General features: G+C 36.3%; 1 protein-coding gene across 3 annotated transcripts in view; it reads left to right on the top strand.

Annotated features, from left to right (window-relative positions):
* The first annotated feature begins 2,152 nt into the window (after nucleotides 1-2,152).
* Nucleotides 2,153-14,802, top strand: part of LOC6038890 (adenylate cyclase type 3) — a 105,825-nt gene continuing 93,175 nt past the window's right edge. The window contains exon 1 of one of the 3 annotated variants that reach the window (XM_038252316.1): nucleotides 2,153-2,431. The gene's annotated coding sequence lies outside the window, so the exon portion shown is untranslated. Of the gene's footprint in view, nucleotides 2,436-2,485; nucleotides 2,773-14,802 lie in introns of those variants that run through there. The other 2 variants (XM_038252315.1, XM_038252317.1) reach the window with 2 other exon arrangements.

Raw genomic sequence — 14,802 nt, 5'->3', positions numbered from 1 at the left:
TTAAAAAAAAACAAACAATTTTTAATGATCGATAACAATACCCTCTACTTTTGGCGAACAGTAAATTGGTTCCACTTTGACAGTTCCAAATTGAGGCCGTTTTGCGAACCACTATTCCGCACCCAGGTTTTAATCTAATAACATGATGTTTCTCTAAGCTTAATTTTTTCAAGCATTTTAAATTTTGAGAACCATTTTTCTTTTTCCTCAAATGTTTCAATATGAACTATTATTGTTTCTCAAAATTTAATATGCGTCGAAAAATCATGCTTAGAAAAACCATTTTTTCTATTTCAATAAATTCAAATTAATTTTTATGGATTAAAATGTCTGCATTTTATCTAAAAATTATATACATGCGTTAAGCTATGTTTTGTGAATAGTTTAGAGCTTATTTTTGCCTTCCTCACATTATTTAGGAAAGGCTATAAAATCACTCGAAAAATTAACTTCTTAATTTGATAACCTAGACCCACCTTCACGTATACATATCGACTCAGAATCATGTTCTGAGCAAATGTCTGTGTGGATGTGTGTAGGTGGGTAGACAAAAAGTTGTCACTCGATTATCTCCGGACTGGATGAACGGATTTTGACAGTATTAGTCTCATTCGATCCGTCTTGGGGTCTCATAGGTCTCTATTTAAAATCAGCAAGTTTAGCAAAGTACTTCAAAACTTATGCTAAAAAAACGATTTTGGCGTATGTCCGGAAGATTGTAAAAAGGGTGGTTTTTGCAAGAAAACCTATCATGTTATACATTTTCAGAAAGATATTGAAAATACCTTTCTAATGAGCCCAAAACATTAAAGATCTGACAACCCTATCAAAAGTTATCAGCACTTAAGTGTTATTTATACACTTTTTGGAGGCCGGATCTCAATGAAAATGATTTCCGGGTTTATCATGCGACCTGTCGTTAGTTAGATAATTAAAAGACCTTTCAAATGAGCCTATTACATCGAGGATCTGACAACCCTATCAAAAGTTATTAGCACTTAAGCGTTATTTATACACTGAATCTTCAATGTCAATTATCGTTGGAAAGGTTTTTTATCAGACCTTACTGATAAGCCAGAAATATTGAAGGTCTGCGAACCCTATCAAAAGAAATGAATGATAAAGTTGATTTGTTAGACATGTTAAGAGGGAATGATGCTATGAATATGAGGAAGGCAACAACCACCTAATAGTAGTTTATGCAACAAGTTGCAAAAAGAGGATTTTTTCAGCACGAGTCGTACATTTATCCAACGAGGTTCACCGAGTTGGATAAATACGAAGAGTGCTGAAAAAATCAAGTTTTGCAACAAGTTCCATACAACATTTTTTGCAAATCCGAAAACACCCATTAAGCGAAATTTTAAGTCAAATTTTCATGTATTTTGTCAATAAATCGTTTAAATCAAAAAAATGTTGAAAAGTGTAACTTTTCGAAACAAGTGCTGAAAAGTTCAACTTTTCAGCACCCATTTCAGTGCTGAAAAGTAGAACTTTTCAGCATTTATTTTGAAAAGTGTTGCTATTCGATTCTGTTATTTTTGGTACAGAAAAGTAGGCTATTTCGTCGTTCAACAATGACAGGAAAAGTAAGTAGTTTCACGACGGAATTGCAAAAAGGTGGATTAAGTAACGTTTTTTTTATTCAATTTAAGTCATTAATTTTATTTAAAAGAAGGGATTTGAATTCAGGGGACTCATGTACCTCCCAATTCACATTGGATCCCCAAAACGAGCAAACACGTACGTTTGTTAGTAATCCTCCACACCCTCGCACGTACTCTCACACACTGTTGCGCAAACAATTTCCACAACACAAACCGTGTTTCCCTCCTCTCGCCGTGAGAGGAAAACTTTTTGATTTGTTTGTACGCGTGCGTTCCGCTCCCCCGTTTGTTTGTTGTGCTTTCCAGCCTTCGTTTTGGGCTACGGGAAAAAAGTGGCGGGAAATTTTTGGGCCATGTGCTTTTCCGGATTTTCTCCGGATGTTTTCGGCGCGCCCTCGGCAGTGTGCGTGAGAGAGGGAGAGGGTGAGAGTTTTCCTCTCAGAGAAAGTTGGGGATTGGTTTGTGTGAGTTTCAAGGATACTTGGCCGAGACGAAGTTGGCACCCTTGACGAATCGCGTCGACCACGACCGTGTCAGTCTATGAGTAGAGTTCGGGATCGTCGGTCGCAATCAACTGGTCGCTCCTGGTGGTGCAACTGGCCAAAGCCCCCACGCAGAGCAGGTTCCCCAGGTTCGGTTCGTTGTCCTGCCACCAATACCAAGCAGTGTCTGTGTCGGTGTGTGTGTGTGTACCGTGCCAGGTGGACCCCCGGGGGTTCTTTGCACACTCTTACAACAAAGTCGCGCCAGGAAGTAGGCAGCAGCATCAACAGAATAAGATCTACGGGCTGGTTCCAAGTCTAGCCGTCGAGGGCAGTTTACCAGTGAGTGAGTGTATTTGTTTTGGGGGTGGTTGGGTGGTTGGGAGGGGGATTTGAAGATGAATTGTGGACGCAGCTACAGTTGAGAGAGTGAAAGAGAGGCAGAAGACGTTGAGAGGTCTGCTTCCGGAGCGCCTGGTTGAAGGCTAATTCTTGTGGCTCGTGCAGTGCAGTTGCATACTTCCAGGGGGTTTCCCAATGCAATCACACTCGAAAGTGTACCAAGGGGAGACAGGTTGGCGTTGGGGGTTGCCCACTTCCGGTGATTGGTAAACTTGGTTACGTAATCAGAAGCATTCCGGCCACCGACAAACCGAGAACTTTGCCGAGGGCTCCAGATCCGGGTGAGAGTGAGACAGAAATAGAGCGCGAAAACCTTCTAGATGAGTAGAACGTGACAGGGCTGCGGGTGGTGAGGGTGCTTCAAAGGGAAAATCTTGGCATTAACTAGAGGAAGTTTCTTCGGGATTTTCTTTTTTGTTTGTTTCTTCTTTTCCGTTTGAGTGAGACTTGGTCGGAAAAACAAAAGAAGAACCGAGCGCGTGCGACACAATGAAAACATACAGAGTGACGACGACGATGTGTGAAGGTGCTTGTATGTGTGCTCTCGTCTCCTAAAGGTGTGTGGGTGCCATTGAAAGGAAAAACCACTCGACGAGGCTCGTGTGTGCAGTGAAACAAAATCAATATTTCCCTTTTGGAAATTTCCCTCTCAGTTGGGGAAGCAACAATAGTAATAGCCGAGTTGCAGCAAGCAGCATCAGCATCGGAGAGTACATTTTTGGGCAGGATGAAAATACACAGCTGATGATGATGACGATGGTGGTGGTGGTGGTGTTGGAATCAATGGGTTAGAAATCGGGGACACATCCAATCTATATTGCACGGTTCGTTTGGCTTTGGATCCTCGAGGCGGCACAGCCGCGGTGGGATCGAACTCATCGCCATCGTACTCGGTAAGTTGAGCAACTGATATGGGTGCTGTTTAGCTATCGTAGTATTTAGAAATACTTACAAGCTTTGTTCGTGAGGTGATAAAAATCTAAAAAAAAACAGATAAAAATATTTTTTTCTATCAATATCACTCAGCTACAATTTGACTAGAAAAAAAAACTCAATTTAAAATATAAAAAAAGTAATTAAAGCACACCGTGGGTTGTTTCTACAATTTCAATGCTAACGAACCATGCGAAGTAAACCTCTCGGAGTAAAATTGATTGAAGTGTGTATCGGAGTGTATATTTTGGGTACTTTTGGAGCAATGTTTATTGCATCGATTGCAGACTTAGTTTTATGTTCTGGGGATACGATTTGTTTTGAATTTAAGATTTATTGATGGAAATCAAGGTTGTTAGCTATAAAAATATCGAGGTTTGGTAACGTTAACGATAGTTCTATTGTTATCGTTGGGACGATAACGATAATTTGTTATTTCGATAAATCTATCGGCGATGATGGACGATAAATCATTTTTAAAATCTTGTTAAAATTTACTCAATCTATCAATATGATGTTAAATTGTATTTTTTCGATAACGTAGTAAGTTTCAAAGTAAGTAAGTACAAAAAAAAACAAAAAATATCGTATTTTATCGAAAATTCTTAAAAAAAATTGCATATCGCTTCTGTATGGTTTTTCGCATTTAATAGAGTTTATTTTGTAAAATAGTCAAATATTTACATATGCCGTATTTTTTCGATAAGGCTGGTACAAATTTTATTCAAAGTTTTTGTCATCCCCCCTTCAAAGTCGGACCGAAAAATCGGGAGGTAAAAAATAATTTTCAAAAAACTTAAAAATTTCTATAAAAATTTAAATGCAATCAACTGAAATCAATTTAAAATGCATTCTCCTGCATTAAGAATAATCTTAAAGCATTTTTGGGTTAGTTATAAAATAATTTGAATTTTTGAAAAGGTGTAATTTTTTGTCGCTCAAAATTTAGTTTTTGTCAAATCTTACATTTTTTTGAAAACTAATAATTTCAAAACAACTGAACTAGAGTAAAATGCATTTTAAGGGTGCACAACAAACAAGGAAGTTGTTTTCCACTTTTTATCAAAATTTTTAAATTTACGGATCCAATCCAGCAAAAATCTAACTTCGAAAATAGTCATCCTTTTGTATACAGTACCTTAGGGGGTGAATACAAAAGTACGTCAAAAGTTGCTGTTGTTTTCGAAATACTAAAGTGAGAGTAACAGAAACCTCGGTGCAAAGATAAAAACTTTGACAAATATTTGCTTCTAAATTTTTTACCAAAAACCTTTTTTTTAAACCTTTTGGGTCTTAGAAAGCTTTAAAAATTAGCGTTATCAAGGTACGCTGATCACTGCCACAACATTTTGAGAATCATCTACGCAAAATGTATGACAAGTTCTTTTTAAGCATATGCTTGTCTGGGTATCAGACGTTTTAAAATTTTGCATGCATTTTCACTGTTTTAGAATTTTTTCAATGAAATACTTAAAACATGCAGCTACGAATCACGTCATTCTGCATAATTCTCCACAATTTCGGTGGAAGAATCTATCAAAAATTATCATCGTTTGCCGATTATGAAAATTTAAGAAAATATGGTATTTTGTGAAAATTTGAGCTTTTTTACAAAATAAACTCTAATTAAAGTGAAAAATCAAACAAAATATTGCTTCGTTCGATACCCCTAAAGCAAATTATGAAAATTTGTACATTTTCGAAATGAAATTCGGTAATTTGCGATTTTTTAGTACTTGGCTGTACCCTTCCATGTTTTCTCGAAAAAACAAAGGCAAACAAAATATTTTTTTAAAAAACATCAACATTTCAATGGAAATTGAAGTGCATTGAATCAATTAAAAATGCGTTCCCTTGCGTTTAGAATCGTGTTTTGGTTGATTTTGAAGTGTATTGAAATTTTGAAAATGTTCGATCCTTAGTATCGCAAAAAGTTTTTTTCGTTAAAATTTTTGTTTTCGTCAATCTTACATTTTTTCGAGACTAATGACAAATCGTTTGATACCCAAAATACAAAAAAAATATTAAAATAAATGCTTTTAACACAATAGGCTCCCAAAATTATGCATTCAATTCATTTACCCAATACATTTTAAAACATTTTTGAATTAATTGACTTCAAGTTTGATATAAAAACATATGTTAAAAAAAATTTACAAAAATTCTTTTTCGATAAAAATCATAACTTGGTGGCATTTTTTCATTTTATTTCTCTGAGGCTCAGAAGATGCTTGTTTTGGTTCATATTTTAAGTTTTTTTAAAAGTAATCAATTTTTTTTCGACCTTTTGAAGATTACTCAAGGTACAAAAAAAAAAAGATTGACAATTCTTAAGGCTGGTAAAAATATTTTAAAAAGTTTAAAAACTAATTGTTTTGATTTTTTTGATAGAAACTTGCTTGCTCACTTCTTATCAGACTATTTATTGCTTGATATTGGTATCGCTTTTTAGAAGCTATAACCGCCTTAAAAAGCTCTGATATGTTAACATTAGGAGCACGATGGAAGCACATGCCGTTCTCCTATATCTTTTAGTCTGAAATCATCATATCACTCAAAACCCATTTGAGGCTCTTTTGTGCTGGACTAACTCAATTTTAAAAGGAAAGCAAAACCCAAACTTTTCTACCCTACCAGCTCGGAAAGCATTTATATCCCATTCAAGCTCCCACCCTGGCGCTGATTCCATGGAGTGGGTGAGCTCGACTCTACAAAGCTAAATAGTCATGTTTCCACAAACCGCACCACACCGGGACCCCTGACTTTGAGAGTATTAAATTCGCCGGAAAATGGCACCGTAAATTCCGAGTGAAAGTTTAAAATGACATCAAATAGAAGGGCAGGAGCTTTTACCAACCCTGCGAAAACTTCAATTTCATTAGTGGGAGAGCTCGGTGAGGCTGCATTTAGCACGACAGGGACCAGCTTGAAAAGTTTCAACCATATTTCATCGAATTAAACGCAGTCCAAACAACATCAACTTTCGCTAGGAAATTTTCAGTACAAGCTGACGATGGGAATGGTGGGAGTCGGGCTCTACTTATCTGATCGGGTTTTGAAAGTTGGGCTGGGGGAAAAAGAGTTTTTTTACATTTCGTTTTGTTTCTTTCTGAATAAGAAAATTATTTGAGGAGGGGTGTTGTGCTGGCAATGCGAGAAGAGAGAAAAAAATCATGATAACTAAACAGTCATTCGAACTTTGACCCAAGAGGCGGGAAAGATGTTGTTTTTTGTTGGGCAAACAGCTGCTTCAGTTCTTTTTTATTACCGACGGACGGTTGGGCTCATTGGGCTGTGAAAAGGCATTACTGTTTAATTTGGAAAATCATAATTATTCAATTTTTTTTGGATTGAAAAAAAGATCATAGATTAAAGGCCCTGGACATCAGTTCAATTCCAAGCAGCTTAAAAGCCTAGGAATCAAGAGTAAACAAGATTTCAAAAAGCAAAAGAGTCAAAGAGTCAAGGAGTCAATGAGTCAAAGAGTCAAAGAGTCAAAGAGTCAAAGAGTCAAAGAGTCAAAGAGTCAAAGAGTCAAAGAGTCAAAGAGTCAAAGAGTCAAAGAGTCAAAGAGTCAAAGAGTCAAAGAGTCACAAAGTTCATTCTAAAAGTTCGAGAGACTAGAAGTCAAAGAATCAGAGTACAAAATTAAGAGATTCCTTGCGCTTTTAAAATAAAAAAATCAAGAGTCTGAGATTTAAAGCACCAAATTTTTCTGATTCAAGATTTCCCATTCCACAAATTAATCAAAATTGATATATTTCTCGTTTAATACCCCGACAAAACCCCGTTCATCAACTTTTCACAATAACAATTCAATTAACCTAATTAGTTGACCACGGACAAGCATTTAACTCAAACGGGTCCATCACGCCAACCCGGCCACCGTTTCCAAACAGTCAATATTTAATAACCACTCGAAGTAATCGATACCCGAAGAGAAAAGGGAAGGATTGTGATCGACCAGCACGTGTCCGTCAAAGATATGATGGGATGATATTTTTAGAACTTTCCAAGCCCGATAATTCAGACGTGCGGAAAGTTACATCTTCTCGAGGCTCGGAGTTTGAGAAAAGTTCCACCCGAATAGGCACGTTTAGTGTACTCACAGGGAGTGTGGGATGTGTTGTCAAAGTTTCATTCGAGTTTTTCAGCAGGAAGAGTCTTCAAAATTGATTTGTTTCTAGGACAGCAGGATGGCGATTAAAACTTTCCTAACAGTAACAAATTGGTTGTCAGCAAAAAGTTTGTTGACTGGGCTTGACTTTAATTTTGATAATAGGACATCATGTTAAGCTTTGAAAATATTTTTTTCCTTCAGGAAAACTTGAAGAAAACTAAACTTTTCCTCATCAAGATTCAGCTCGTCTTTCCTTTAAGCTCACTCTAGAAGAATAATTGGAAGTAGTAAAGGAGAAGCCCTTAACCTTTCCCTCGACCAGCTGGAGACCTTGAAAGGTGAAATGGGCTTTCTCGTGCGGACCAATTCCGGTCAACCCAAGGCAGCGATGGCAACACACACCGACCCTGCCTCGCACAAATTGAAATGGGCTTTCATGTGGTAGGTTGTTGAGTATAGTGCTGGCAGATTTAATCGTTCTCGGAAGTGTGATTTGTGTTCATGATTCCGTACAACATGAGCCTTCTCCAAAGGGGGTTGTTATTTAATGGAATTCGGAGACTGATGCTTGAATTTCGACGTTGATTTGATTTGGCTACTGTTGAGCAAACGAGAAACCTAATTTAGATTGAAATTGGTAGGCGCAAGCTATTTAAAATGTAGACTCCATGGTAAGAAATTTCAACGAAGTCGCCCCAAAACGTACACCCACGTCTCAAATTAATGAAAATGTAACGTTTTAATTTCCAAAAACATCCACACGCTTAACGATCCTCCAGATTGCGTGGGAGCTCATGCTAAAATATTTCCCAAAAAACCCACCGACGAGAGAAACAGTCAATACTTGATTTTGCCTAGCTTTACGTGGATGTGTGGATGATGGAAAGGAGAAAGGTAGAGGTTTCGGGTGAGCAGTTATTTTCCTTATTCTTCCGCTGCCAGGCTGCTGCTGCTGTGGCTGGATAAATGGGAACTAAAAATAAATCCTTCGGTTTTATTGATACGGGTGGGGGTCCAGAAATAGCACGCAGATTGTGATCACGATAAGACCGAAATTCATATTCTTGCACGAATTCACATGAATCAGCACGAATACTAATGATCTATGGGGAGTTAATCGAAGTAATTTGTGTAATGTTTTGATTTATAGTTGAAATATCTTTTTGCATGATAAAAAAAACTTTAAAGCTTAGAGAAATATTTGCAACACTCTTCTGATTTTCTAAGAAAAAGTATTCTTCCACTTTTTTAGAGAGTCTGAAAGTGTATTCGTCTTTTATGGATGGCCCTTTAATAACAACAATTAAATTTATGGGTAACATATCGATGCCTCTGACCTCTTGTACTAAGCTTGCTGGTCTTCCTTTCCAGTAAGCATAAGACATCACAGAGGCATTGATATGTAGATGTAGAAATTCTTATTACTTCATATTACAGAAAATATACTTAATTCACTAAAAAGATGATTTCCAATCACTTCTTAAAGTTTTTATGAAAATATTTAATAATTAAAGTGAGTAACAGACAGTTTAAGCATGAATTTTTGGCATGCGTGAAGCTAACTGTCAATGTTTTTTTTGAGTATTTTTTCGAAATTTGAGGAATTGATTTTAGGGTCCCGCAATATCTTTAGATTGGATGGACTAAATTAGCTGAAATTTGAGGTGAAGTCTCTGCACGCAGAAAAATATTTTGTAGAGTCAGGCTGACTGTACGAGGTTTGATTCAACAAAAAAAAAATGTTGAATATAATCAACGCCGATTTTGCGTTGAAACAAACCTTGATTTTCTCAATTTTACAAAAATCTTTTGTTGTTTTGAAAAAGTTGCATTGACGTTTAGCGTTGATTCAACAAAATTCTTGATTTTTCAAATCAACAAAACGTTTTGTTGATTCAATTATGCCTTATTTTTCTGCGTGTGAATACATATCCCGTGTGCATTATGGCAGTGAAATCAAGGATTGAAAGGATTTGTCATTAGGCTAAATTCCAAATTGAGCTCATTCTGACCACATTCTCATTCTAATTGCTTGAAATTTATATGGGAAAAATTGTCAAACATTTATGGAGAAAAGCAACTGTTTTAGTTTTTTACCTGTGGAGGGCGCCATAGTTATCCAATTATTACTATTTCCAAGATGAAGAACCTTCAACATTCAAATTTAGAACAACTTACCTCTAGACACCCGGATTTGGACCACCCTAGTGTGCATGATAATGCCTGATTTTGATTTTTTTTTGTTTAAATGCAAAAATTTGAAACTTCGAAAAAATTTGGCTTATTCTGAAAAGTTTTATTGAACTTTTTTGATCAATTTAGGAAATGGAGTTCAAGAGCGATTTTCACTTTTTAACTTCTCTGTATTGGTCGTTCAATGATTATAAAAATTGTAGCGTAGATTTTGTTGTGGAAAAGTATCCAATGTATATGGCTGCAGGGAATTAAAAATTAAAAAAAATTCAAGATTTAAGCTGTTTGTAGAAGATTTAATGTTTTGGTGAATGATTTTATTCATTGTTTTCTTGTTGCTTTATTTTTTTATCTATATTTTTATTCTATTGATCATATGGAATATCCCCCTTTTTCCCTCTAATCCCAATATGCTTAATTCGAGTTTTTCTGGAATTCCTAACTTCCCAAAGTGATTCGTAGTCTTGCTCCTTTCGTGTTTGATAAGGTTGTATAAAAAATAAACTAAAACAACCCAAACTTGGAATAACGTAAACTAAAATCATTCCATTCTTTCAAGGAACTCTTCTAACATAACTTATAAGGATAATTTAATATTCTCTAAACAATTTATAACGTAATGGCATGTATTCTTGAGTTCAACAAGCCAAAAGTATCATTATCATATCCCAAAGTTTATCTTTCTTTCCTGATAAAAAAAATCCAACTCCCAAAGCGACACTGACCTACGCAAGTGGCCAATTCCCAATCAAGGCCATTTACCTTCGACTCGACCAAACTTTGAAGCACTTCCGGGTAAGTTCACCTCACCCAAATCTCCCCCTTCTTCCAAATTCCTACAAACACAATCGGAAGTCGACAAGTGGGGCGTAAAATGTTTTATTGTCCTCCACACACAAACTCAAATCCACCTCCTCCGTGGAACAAGAGCGAAGATAGATAATAAAACTATAAAACAACTCTCGGGCTAATCCCTACAGGCTCGGCCGGAACCTCCAAAAGCGGAAGCCCATCTGTTTCCTTCCAGTTTTGCTGGCAAAGTTCCAGCTTAGCAGTTCACAAGTGGTCGTCGTCGTCGTGCCACGAGGATATAAATATGGGCCATCGTTCACGGCGTTTTTTACTCCATCTTCTGTTATCCTTGTTTGGAGTCCTGGCTTAATCCGGTACGGGTACATTTCGAATCCAGGTCAAGTGTAAATAGTTTCGTGCAGAGTTTTTTTTTCTTTCTGTTCCTCAATTGCAAACCGACTTTATGTAAACGCTTTCCAAATAATTCACCACCCTCTCTCGGGATTTACTTCCGTTTCATGTTGAGTTCAGTTGGAATGGAAAAAAGGAGGAGATTTCAATTGGGTCACGAACATTCAGCAAACTGGATCATGTATTCCCGAAACGTTTCCTGATGATAGGGAGACTCGTCCCAGAAACTAAAAAGCTTTTAAATCATTCAATACGGTTGAAAGGGAACGACTATTGCTCGTTTGTGTAGGCTAAGAATGTTAGTATACAGGAAAAGCAAACAAAGCTTTCAAACACATCGGTTCGTGACCAGTAAATGATAAAGCGGTAAGGAAATAATGGGATTTCATTTGAAAGTTTAAAAGACCTGCAAACATACGGAAATCGGGAAGAGTTCCTAAATAGTTTGAACAACCATTTCCACCATATACTTATCTTCCCTTTGAATCTCATAAAACGACCCATTTTCAACATCCAACAAATTGAACTACGTCCGTCCAAAAGCTCGTTCAAGCGTTTTTTTCCCTCCTGGCTGCATGTTGGTTATGTTTGTTTCCACAGACTAACTTTTCTTTTTACGGTAATGATGGATCCATTTCCAGTGCCCACTTCCTCGCTCACGTTGTTGGTCGTTGCTGGTGTGGCGCTATCTGCTTCCTTCTCCGTTTAGCAGGAGGGAACCAGGCACTGGGGTCTGTTGATTCTGTCCAAACACAGGGTACAAACACTCAACGTCTAGATGACATGATTTCGTACTTTGTAGTCAGAAACGAGCGGTGCTGATTACTGATTTGAAAAACACAGTCCAGCAAGATCTTGGCTCTGAGATCGGAAATATTTGATTTTAGTGGAATTTGACTGCTGAATTTAATATAATCTCGGCCCTTTATTTGGCATGAGACTTTTTTCAACAATCGTGTGCTAAAATTTTAATTTTAATTTAAAATTTAAGGCTTAGAATCTGATAATCTCATAGAATGTGTAATTTTACCTCTGAAAATGTGTAATTTTACCACTTTTCTGGTGTAATGTCACTTTTTCAGTCTAAGTTGAGGTAATATTACATCATACAAGAGGCTATATTCAACCTTCCAAATTTACAATTTTTTTTATTGTGCACATTTATGCATAAAACAATTTTCGCATTTTCGGAGTACAGATGGCAAAAAGATGACCAACTTGGTGAAAATATTTATTTCCTTGAATTCTTTGATGTGGAGATAAAACAACCACACCCCGAGCAGACGGTAATAACTTTGGAATAACATTTTTGATATTCGAAAATACTAAGCCAATAACATTTTATGTTATTTATAACAAGATTTGTTATTCGTCGTTATGATTTTTTTTGTTATTGGATCGTTATTGTAATAACAGATCAAGAACATTTTTGGTTATTCTTCGAACAAATCTTTGTTATTATTTTTTGTTATTTTAACAACTAATCCGAACATCCCAATAACAGTTGGAGTTATTCTTCCATAACAAAAAATGTTATTCTCTAGATGTTTTTGCTTTCAATTGATATCAGACCAATAACAAATTTTGTTATGATAACATAAAGTGTTATTCAACTCTTATGCAAAAATGGAATTTTCATGAAGAATCCATAACACTTTCTGTTATTTTAACAGTTTCTGTTATTAAAATGGCATGAATTTTGTTATTACCGTCTGCGTGTAAAAGGCCTGGGTGTAAATAAATATTGAATTATATTAAATATGCAATTTTATGTAATTTTACACCCTGAAATATGTAGCCCATCAGTATGGGAAACCTACTTGACCGAAATGTCAAGCTCATATATGCGTTTATCCTTACAGCTTTACATCGGTCTGATGGCCGAGCGGGCTAAGGCGCCAGTCCTTACTGTTGGTGCTTGGTCTGAATCCCGTTGGTTGCAACTTTTTTTTGTGTTTGCAAAAAATGTACATGCAGTGTGTAACATTAGGTGTTTATTTTGAGGAATGCACATCACATGCTTTTGCATGCGATTTTACCATCGGATTTTTTGTTGTGCAGTCAAATTTTATGGTATTTTTTGTTTTTTTTAATGTGCTTGGAATTTGATTTCATGTGTAATTACGAAAATTTAATGGTTTTTTAGACTCCAAAAATCACCCTTTAAATTTAATTTGAAGTCAAATGTCCATGTATTTAGTCAAATCACCGTTCAAATCAAAACAATATTGAAAAGTAATTCTTTTCGATACATGTGCTGAAAAGTCTAACATTTCAGCATCTATTTCAGTGCTGAAAAATAGAAGAATCGAAAAGTATTATTTTGTTTTTTTTTGTAAAGAAATGTAGGCCATTCCGTCGTTCAAGAATGGCAAAAATTAGTCAGTAGTTTCATGACGGAATTCGTCTAGTAATTCAATTATAATATTTACCTGTTTTTGACAGAAGTGGTGGTGTCCATTTGCCGTGGGCAAATTGGATTGCTACACCGTCATTATCTACTGTCAAAGTGTGTTGATATTGTTATTGGTTTACTTAACGAATTGCAAAAATACATTTTTTGCAATTCCGTCGTGAAACTACTTACTTTTCCTGTCATTCTTGAACGACGAAAAAGCCTACTTTTCTGTACCAAAAATAACAGAATCGAATAGCAACACTTTTCAAAATAAATGCTGAAAAGTTCTACTTTTCAGCACTGAAATGGGTGCTGAAAAGTTGAACTTTTCAGCACTTGTTTCGAAAAGAAACACTTTTCAAAATTTTTTTTGATTTAAACGATTTATTGACAAAATACATGAAAATTCGACTTAAAATTTCACTCAATGGTTGTTTTTCGAAATTGCAAAAAATGTTGTATGGAACTCGTTGCAAAACTTGATTTTTTCAGCACTCGTCGTATTTATCCAACTCGGTGAACCTCGTTGGATAAATGTACGACTCGTGCTGAAAAAATCCTCTTTTTGCAACTTGTTGCATAAACTACTATTTTTCGAAGAATAAATTTCTCACATTACCTGTTTCACTCGTCTGACGTTTTTTTACTCTCTCAAATGGTGGCTGCATTGCTTTGGATGTTTGAAATAACTTCAAATTCATCAAATTATTGAAATTATTTTGCTGGTAATACCAAAAAGGGTCAGACTCGATTAAAGAAATCTTATGAATAGTGCAAAAAAGAAGGAAATTCAACAAAAGGATTGAAGGATTCTTTATTTTGGATATTGTTCAAAACCTTCCATTCATTCCACGAATTTTTCATTTAAGACTAGCTCAAGGATGTATTTATCCAGTAGCTCTTTATCTAGACCCCAAAACCAGAAAGCATCACCCTGAGTCAACATCGTTATTTTATTGGTCGTTTGCCGTGACGCCAACGGCGGAGTTCATAGAATCCACTCTCCAACGCTCTACAGAAGCAAGATGCGCTCGCGGAAAAACGTCTCAATTCGCTAAAATTTGAAATTCAAAAGAATCGTCATCGTCGCCGCCACTGCTCAAGAATTTTCCAAGCGGAAAATTGAAATAGATTTTCCCGAGCGCTATCCCGCGCTGGGCTGCCTGGTATTTGTACTAATGATTCGAAATCAGAGCGAGTGCGAAAGCGTTTTTAGACAAGGAAAATCGTTTTATGGCTTCTCGAAAGACGTGATCATTCCGTTGATTGCGTTCCCGGTCTGTTGGAATCGATTCCCGTCTGATGTCTGGCAAACGTCGGGAATTAATGAAAGTTGGTACTTTTTTTTAAAGTCATTTGATACTTTAAGAGTTTAGGTTCTGTTCATGACAGCCCAACCTACGAATCATGGTACACTTTTTTTCAAGGGAATCGAAAGTCATGGTTCTGCTTCCGCTGGACCAC

This window comes from Culex quinquefasciatus, chromosome 2, assembly GCF_015732765.1.
Source record: "Culex quinquefasciatus strain JHB chromosome 2, VPISU_Cqui_1.0_pri_paternal, whole genome shotgun sequence".
NCBI classification, from domain to species: Eukaryota; Metazoa; Arthropoda; class Insecta; order Diptera; family Culicidae; genus Culex; species Culex quinquefasciatus.
This window is presented reverse-complemented; position numbering and strand designations above follow the sequence as displayed.